This window comes from Hordeum vulgare, chromosome 3H (assembly GCF_904849725.1).
Source record: "Hordeum vulgare subsp. vulgare chromosome 3H, MorexV3_pseudomolecules_assembly, whole genome shotgun sequence".
Classification (NCBI taxonomy): Eukaryota; Viridiplantae; Streptophyta; class Magnoliopsida; order Poales; family Poaceae; genus Hordeum; species Hordeum vulgare.
Window position 1 is genome coordinate 31,782,898 of NC_058520.1, and position 8,987 is coordinate 31,791,884.

Sequence of the window (8,987 nt, forward strand, 5' to 3'; positions counted from 1 at the left end):
CGTGTCATCGATGTCTTTTATTCCTATGGTCTGTCAAGTTGTTCTATTTACGAATGACTGGGAGAAGCAAACTCCAGTACCTCATCCATTTCTTGGATTGGGTCAAAGTAGTTGTATTCCGCAGATCAAAAGGCCAATCTGGCTTTTGTTCTGTTCTATCTTGGAGTATGCTACGGCAATAGAAATCCTTCTGTTGCCTCTTGAGCTTGCATTGAAGAGGAAAGGGTGGTGCGGCATAGGAGCAGTAAGTATTTCCCTCAGTTTGAGAACCAAGGTATCAATCGAGTAGGAGAATCGCGCCAAGTCCAGAGTACCTGCGCAAACACAAAAGAGCTGGCACCCAACGCTATAAAGGGGTTGTCAATCCCTTCAAGATTGATTGCAAAGTGAGATCTGAAGGCGGAAAGTGCAACGAAGTAAAATTGTAAGGTTGAAAATATGGTGTGAAGTAGACCCAGGGGCCATAGTGTTCACTAGAGGCTTCTCGCAAAATAGCAAATAATACGGTGGGTGAACAAATTACTGTCGAGCAATTGATAGAACCGTGCAAAGTCATGACAATATCTAAGGCAATGATTATACATATAGGCATCACGTCCGAGACAAGTAGACCGATACTTTCTGCATCTACTACTATTACTCCACACATCGACCGCTATCCAGCATGCATCTAGTGTATTGAGTTCATGACGAACAGACTAACGCTTTAAGCAAGATGACATGATGTAGAGGGAAAAACTCAAACCAATGATGAAAACCCCATGTTTTTACCCTTGATGGCAACAACACGATGTGTGCCTCGCTACCCCTTCTGTCACTGGGTGAGGTCACCGCACGGTATGAACCGAAAACCAAGCACGTCTCCCATTGCAAGAATCATAGATCAAGTTGGCCAAACAAAACCCACAACTCGAAGAGAATTACAAGGATATGAAATCATGCATAAGAGAGATCAGAAGAAACTCAAATAATATTCATAGATAATCTGATCATAAATCGACAATTTATCGGATCTCGACAAACACACCGCAAAGGAAGATTACATCGGATAGATCTTCATGAAGATCATGGAGAACTTTGTATTGAAGATCCAAGAGAGAGAAGAAGCCATCTAGCTACTAGCTATGGACCCGAAGGTCGATGGTGAACTACTCACGCATCATCGGAGAGGTCATGGTGTTGATGAAGAAGCCCTCCGTATATGAATCCCCCTCCGGCAGGGCACCAAAACGTGCCCCGGATGGGATCTTGCGGAGACAGAAGCTTGCAGCGGCGGAAAAGTATTTTCGTGGATCTCCTCGTTAGTTTTGGAATTTTTCTGAATTTATAGGCGGAAGAGGTAGGGCAGACGAGCCACAGGGGGGCCACAAGCCTGCTAGGCGCGCCCCCCTAGCCGCGCCTAGGGGGCTTGTGGGGTCCCCTGTTGGACCCTGCCTTGGTTCTCAAGTCTGGTGCGTATCTTCTGTTCCGAAAAAAATCTTTTCGGAAGTTTAATTCCATTTGGACACCGTTTAAAATCCTTCTCTGAAAAGGGTCAAAAACACGGAAAAAACAAGAACTGGCACTTGGCATTGAGTTAATAAGTTAGTCCCAAAAATTATATGAAAGGCATAAAAAACATCCAAATTTTGACAAGATAATAGCATGGAACCTTCAAAAATTATAGATACGTCGGAGACGTATCAAGCATCCCCAAGCTTAACTCCTGCTAGTCCTGGAGTAGGGAAGTGATAAAGACTGAATTTTTGATGTGGAATGCTATCTAGCATAGTTGTCCTTTGTAACTTCTTTCATGTGACATGAATGTTCAGATCCGTAAGATTCAAAACAATAGTTTGCTATTGACATGAAAACAATAATACTTCAAGCAAACTAGCAAGGTAATCATGAACTTTCGAAATAACAAGGCCAAAGAAAGTTATCCCTACAAAATCATATAGTGTGGCTATGCTCCATCATCCCCACACAACTAATTTAAATCATGCAGAACCCCGGTATTGGCCAAGTAATTGTTTTCACACTCTTACTTTCTCAAACCTTTTTCAACTATCACGCAATACATGAGCGTGAGCCATGGATATAGCACTATAGGTGGAATAGAGTGTGGTGGTGGTTGTGAGACAAAAAAGGAGGAGATGGTCACATTGACTCGGCGTATTAAAGGGCTATGGAGATGCCCATTAATAGATATTTATGTGAATGAGTAGGGATTGCCATACAAAGGATGCACTAGAGATATAAGTATGTGAAAGCTCAAAAGGAGAACTAGTGGGTGTGCATCCAACTTGCTTGCTCACGAAGACCTAGGGCAATTTGAGGAAGCCCATCCTTGGAATATACAAGCCAAGTTATATAATTAAAATTCCCACTAGCATATGGTGGTGACAAAACAAGAGGCTCTCAATCATGAAGAACATGGTGCTATTATGAAGCACAAGTGTGGAAAAAGATAGTTGCATTGTCCCTTCTCTCTTTTTTTATTTGGGCTCTTTGGCCTCTTTTTTTTCTCTCTTCTCTTTTTTTATTTGGGCTCTTTGGCCTCTTTTTTTACTCCCATGGGACAATGCTCTAATAATGACGATCATCACACTTTTATTTACTCATAGCTCAAAGCTTAGAACGATGATAACTCTATGGAAATGCCTCCGGCAGTGTACCGGGATGTGCAACGATCTAGCTTGGCGTATGACGTTGAAACATCTCGCTAGCTATCTTGCGATCATGCAATGGCAATACGAGAGAGACGTCACAAGTCATGAGGCAGAACGGTGGGAGTTGCATGGCAATATATCTCGGAATAGCTATGAAAATGCCATAGTACGTAGGTATGGTGGCTGTTTTGAGAAGGCATATGGTGGGTTTGTGCACCGGTGAAAATTGCGCAGTACTAGAGAGGCTAGCAATGGCGGAAGGTGAAAGTGCATCTATACCATGGACTCACATTAGTCATGAAGAACTCACATACTTGTTGCGAAAGTTTTTATTAGTAATCAAAACAAAGTGCTAAACGCATACTCCTAGGGGAAGGGTTGGTAGGTGTTAAGCATCGCGCGATCTCGACCGCAACACAAAGGATGACAATCAATAGATCAATTATGCTCCGACTTCCTAACATAGCGGTTCACCATACGTGCATGTTACGGGAATCACTAACTTCAACACAAGTATTTCTAGATTCACAACACCCTACTAACATAACTCTTAATATTACCAAATCCACGTCTCAAAACTAATTGAGAGGAATCAACTTCTCTTTCTACACAATGCACATGAAGATGGAAGTTTTTTGTATCCTCTTTGGGTACCTATCACCTTTGGGACAACTTTAATAGCACAAACCAACTACCAAGTCACGCACCGCCGTGCTCTAAAAGATTTAAGTGAAGCACATAGAGAAAAATTATCGAGCTCAAAAGATATAAGTGAAGCACGATTAGCATTCTAGCAAATTCACGATGAGTGCATGTATGTCTCAAAAGGTGTGCATCAAGGATGATTGTGAAACAACAAAAGTAAAAGACTCCTACGATACAAGACGCTCCAAGAAAAGCACATATCATGTGGTGAATAAAAATATAGCTCCAAGTAATGTTACCGATGGATTGAAGACGAAAGAGGGGATGCCTTCCCGGGGCATCCCCAAGCTTTGGCTTTTTGGTGTCCTTGAATTTGGCTTGGAATGCCTTGGGAATCCCCAAGCTTGAGCTCTTTCCACTCTTTATCCCTTTGTCGATGAGAACATCACCCAAAACTTGAAAATTTCACAACACAAAACTTAAATAGAAACTCGTGATATCATTAGCACAAGAAAACAAACTACCACCTCTTTAGGCACTGTAGAAAACTTGATTTATATTCATATTGGTGTTAGATTACTGTATTCTCACTTTTCCATGGCTAGTACCCCCCGATACTATTCATAGTTTCATCAAAACAAGCAACCAACTCAACAAAAACAGAATCTGTCAAAAACAGACCAGTCTGTAGCAATCTGTATACTTTCTATACTTATGGTACCTCAAAAATTCTGAAAAATTACGAATGCGTGGGAAAAAGGCATATCAACCATCAGCAAACAGAATCAACTCAAAATCTCTTTCTGAATAGAAATGAAAAATAATCTCGTGAGCAACAAGTTTCTGTCTTTTTCCAGCAGGGTCAAACAACCATCACCAAGACTAGTCATAAAGGTTTTGCTTGGCTCAAACACAAAAAGAAACACAAAAGAAACAATCATAACATAATTATGATGGTGTGGATGCAACCAAACAGAAAGAAAAAGATAAATTCATTGGGTTGCCTCCCAACAAGCGCTATTGTTTAACGCCCTTAGCTAGGCATAAAGTGATAGAATCACGTATCGTCGTCTTTGGTGCTCAAACCATAAGTAGCCCTCATCATAGATTCATAAGGCAATCTTATTTTCTTTCTTGAAAACTGTTCCATGCCCTTCTTTAAAGGAAATTGAAATCTAATATTCCCTTCCTTCATATCGATGATAGCACCGATAGTCCTTAGGAAAGGTCTACCAATAATAGGGCATGTATGATTGCAATCAATGTCAAGCACAATGAAATCTACGGGTACATAGTTCCTATTTGCAATAATAAGAACATCATTGATCCTTCCCATGGGTTTCTTGACAGTAGAATCCGCAAGATGCAAATTAAGAGAACACTCCTCAATCTCATTAAAACCTAGAACATCACATAAAGACTTTGGAATCGCGGAAACACTACCACCCAAATCACACAAAGCATTGCATTCATAGTTTTTGATTTTGATTTTGATAGTAGGTTCCCACTCATCATGAAGCTTTATAGGTATATAAACTTCGAATTCAAGTTTCTCTTCAAGGGATGTTATCATAGAATCGACGATATGATCGGTAAAGGCCTTGTTTTGGCTATAAGCGTGTGGAGAGTTTAGCATGGATTGCATCAAGGAAATGCATTCAATCAAGGAGCAACTATCATAATTGAATTCCTTGAAATCCAAAGTAGTAGTTTCATTACTACTCAAGGTTTTAATATTTTCTACTCCACTTTCAATGCTTTTAGCATCAAGATAGATGGACTCCGAATTATTGGGCATTTTTCAATCAAAGTGGATTCATATCCAGCCCCATAATCATTAGGTTTGACACAAGAAAACAGAGATTCAATGGGAGTCACACCAAGCACTTTAAGATCTTCGTGATTCTTATCACGAGAACACACCCTTTTAAGCCATTCATGTCTAGCACGAATTTGGGCGGTTCTTTCTTTGCTCTCACTCATGGAAACACGCATAGCTTTCAAAGTTTCATCCATATTGATCTTGGGAGGAGCACATATAACCTTCAAAGCATCAATATCACTAGGCATTCTATCAATGCTCCTAGCCAAATCATCAATTTTGAGTAGTTTTTCCTCTATGGACGCATTGGAAATCTTTTGCGAGTTGATAAACTCTTTGATATTACTCTCTAGATAAAAGGGTAATCTATTGTAATTTCCATGAGTATTGTTGTAGGAGTTGCCAAAGTTATTAGAGGGGTTACTAGGAAAAGGCCTAGGAACATAGTTTCCTCTAAAAGCATTGTTGTTGCCAAAATTATTCCTACCAACAAAATTAACGTCCAAGATAGCGTTGCTACTCTCAATCAAGGAAGACAAGGGCATGTCATTAGGGTCTAAAGGAGCACGTCTACTAGCAATCAAATTCATTAACTCATCCATCTTAGCACTCAACGAGTTAATTTCTTCTATAGCGTGTACCTTCTTACTAGTAGGCGACCTTTCAGTGTGCCACTGAGAGTAGTTCGTCATGATATTGTCTAGGAGTTTTGTAGCTTCTCCTAACGTGATTTCGAACGTTCCACCTGAGGCGGAGTCCAAGATATTTCTAGAAGCGAAATTCAAGCCAGCGTAAAAGATTTGTATAATCATCCAAAGACTCAAGCCATGAACGGGACAATTTCTAATCATCAATTTCATTCTCTCCCAAGATTGTGCAACATGTTCATGATCAAGTTGCTTAAAATTCATAATATCATTGCAGAGAGAGATAATCTTAGCCGACAGAAAATACTTGGATATGTAAGCATCTTTGCACTTATTCCGAGAATCAATATTATTTTTGGGCAAAGACGAAAACCAAGTTTTTTCTCGATCTCGCAACGAGAAAGGAAAAATCTTCAATTTAATCACATCAGTATCCACATCTTTCTTATTTTGCATATCGCAAAGCTCAATTAAGGTATTAAGATGGGATGCGACATCTTCACTAGGAAGGCCGGAGAATTGCTCTTTCATAACAAGATTCAACAAAGCAGCATTGATTTTGTATGATTCCGCACTAGTGGCGGGAGCAATTGGAGTACTAATAAAATCATTATTATTAGTATTCGAGAAGTCACAAAGTTTGGTGTTTTCAGTCATGGTGACTTCAACAAGCAAGCAAGCACACAAGCGAACAGAAAGCAAGCGAGAGAAAAGGGCAAACGAAAAAGGCAAACGGAAAAGGAAAATATTTTTGTAAATTTTTGTTTTTCAGAAGTGGGGGAGAGGAAAACGAGAGGCAAAAAAGTAAATGCAAGAGATGAGTTTGCGACACTTACTTGGATGAGTTCTTGACTTGATCCTCCCCGGCAACGGCGCCAGAAATTGGCACATTGACGGGAGACTATTCTTGGCTTGATCCTCCCCGACAACGGCGCGAGAAATTCTTCTGCTACGGTGACAGAAATCCTTCTTTTGCCTCTTGAGCTTGCGTCGGTTTTTCCCTTGAAGAGGAAAGGGTGGTGCAGCACAGGAGCAGTAAGTATTTCCCTCAGTTTGAGAACCAAGCACTACTAGGAAAAGGCCTGCTAGTGGCGCACCTGTTTTGGCTACTAATGGCGCACTACAGGTGCGCCACTAGCATCATGCCATTAGAACTTTTTACTAATGGCGCACCACAGGTGCGTCATTAGTATCTGGTATACTAATGGCGCACCAGGCAGTGCGCTATTAGTATAGCTCATGGTGCGCCATTTGTATGCCTCCCTGGGGGCCATATTTATCCATGTGCTCCGGCTTACTAATGGCGCACTAGTTGACGATGCGCCACTAGTGTGCTTTTTGCAGTGCGCCACTAAAGTGCTAAGTGGTGCGCTACTAGTATAAATATTAGGTTTTTTTTCCTGATATTTGCACAGGTTACAAAACATATTACTGCACAGGTATGCCATATCTACGCCAACATATAGTCTATCAAGGTACACCATACCTATGCGGACATATATTTACTTTGTCGATAGTTAAATTGTTGGTAAAATGATGTGCAGTCAAAACAATATATACTACCAGCTCTAAAAATATTCAATTATTATCCTCAGACCCACAAGAAGGTTCAAGATAAACACATATTACACCACAATGAAAATATGTTTATAAACATGCACATACATTGAACGCAAGTTGACAAACAAATTAACCTAGAGAAAGCATAGTTTTGACCATCTTAACAATCATCTAGAACACACAAGTCACAAAAAGATAAGGACTATTGGTTACTATGAGAGACTTCAGATGGTCCAGAACACACAAGTTTGTATCTACATGCACAAAGTGCAAGCTCCAAAACACTCGAAACACCAAATGGTCTACAAGACAATAAGGTCCATGATTACAGGTTGGTTGGTCCATAAACGCGCTAGAGAGTCATCATGTCCATGTGCATCAATAGGTTCAGTACTTGAAAACATTTTGCACAAATTTGTCAAGAAAGTTGAACCAGATCTAGTTGTTAAAATCTCATATGCGTATTAAAAATATTCGATCAAAAGATTACCATGATATCATAGTTAACAATATAATTTCTATAAAAGTTATAATCATCTCACATGCTATTAGATAGAACTATGTTCCAGTGCTTGTAGTTTTATCAACAATGAATGCATTGAGCATCTTAAACAAAGATTGTCATGATATCATAGTTAACAATATCGTTTCTATGTGTTTATTTTCACACGTTGACACACATTTGTCTTCTACTAATAAGAAACTAACATTTATTATCATGAAGTTAAGGAGTGTGTGCTCATCGTAGTAATCATATTAGTATGATGGCACCAAATAATCCAAATTTATGTATATCTGGAGTTGCCCATCACAAAACCAAATTTCTCCTTCCAATCCAATCTGCTATAGCAACAAGGAACATATATTAAGTAAAAACGTTGGGAAGAAGGGAACTAATTAAGCATGGAATGATGTCTAACAACTAGTGGGTACTAGCATCTTGGAGTTACCGCTCCCCTTGCAGCGCCATCTGATCCACACCATCCAGGTGCGTCTACTACTCCTCCCCTTTGGCCCTTGGATGTGGCGAACCGGCGAGGTCGTTGCCCCTCCTCACATGGATTGTGGCGCTGCCTAAAATAGAATTAGAGCAAGATGTTTAAGCAGAGTTAGAGCCCAACAAATTTTTTTGATGTGAAGTGTACAATTATTCATAAATGAGAATATACTTCTAGGAAACCAAAATCATTTGAAATGTCCATCAACATTCCAGATAAGCAGCACACACACACACACATGTGTATTATGAACAAATTGATATTGTCACTGCAGTAATACCGTTACACATGTAATGTAAAGTAATATTGTTACTCATGTAAAGTATCACTTGATCCAAGTTGAGGATTCACATCAGTTCCATGGAAATCTGAAAATATATGATTGAGAAAAAAGGTTTCATTTACAAATAATAATTCATTGTGAATCTGCATAGATGATTGTGTTCAGGAACTACATAGCCTCATAGAAGAACTTCCAACCATATGTGATTTCCTTGTATCACCCAACAATGTAGTACGAAAGTGGTAATCTTCATTAGTAAATTCAATAAGCAAATATAATATTGGCATAGACCCACAATCTACTATGGCAGGATTGAAACAAAAAAAACCGATGTGCATCGAAGAGAGCTGCATCAATCAGTACCTTGTTGTGTGCTCACTT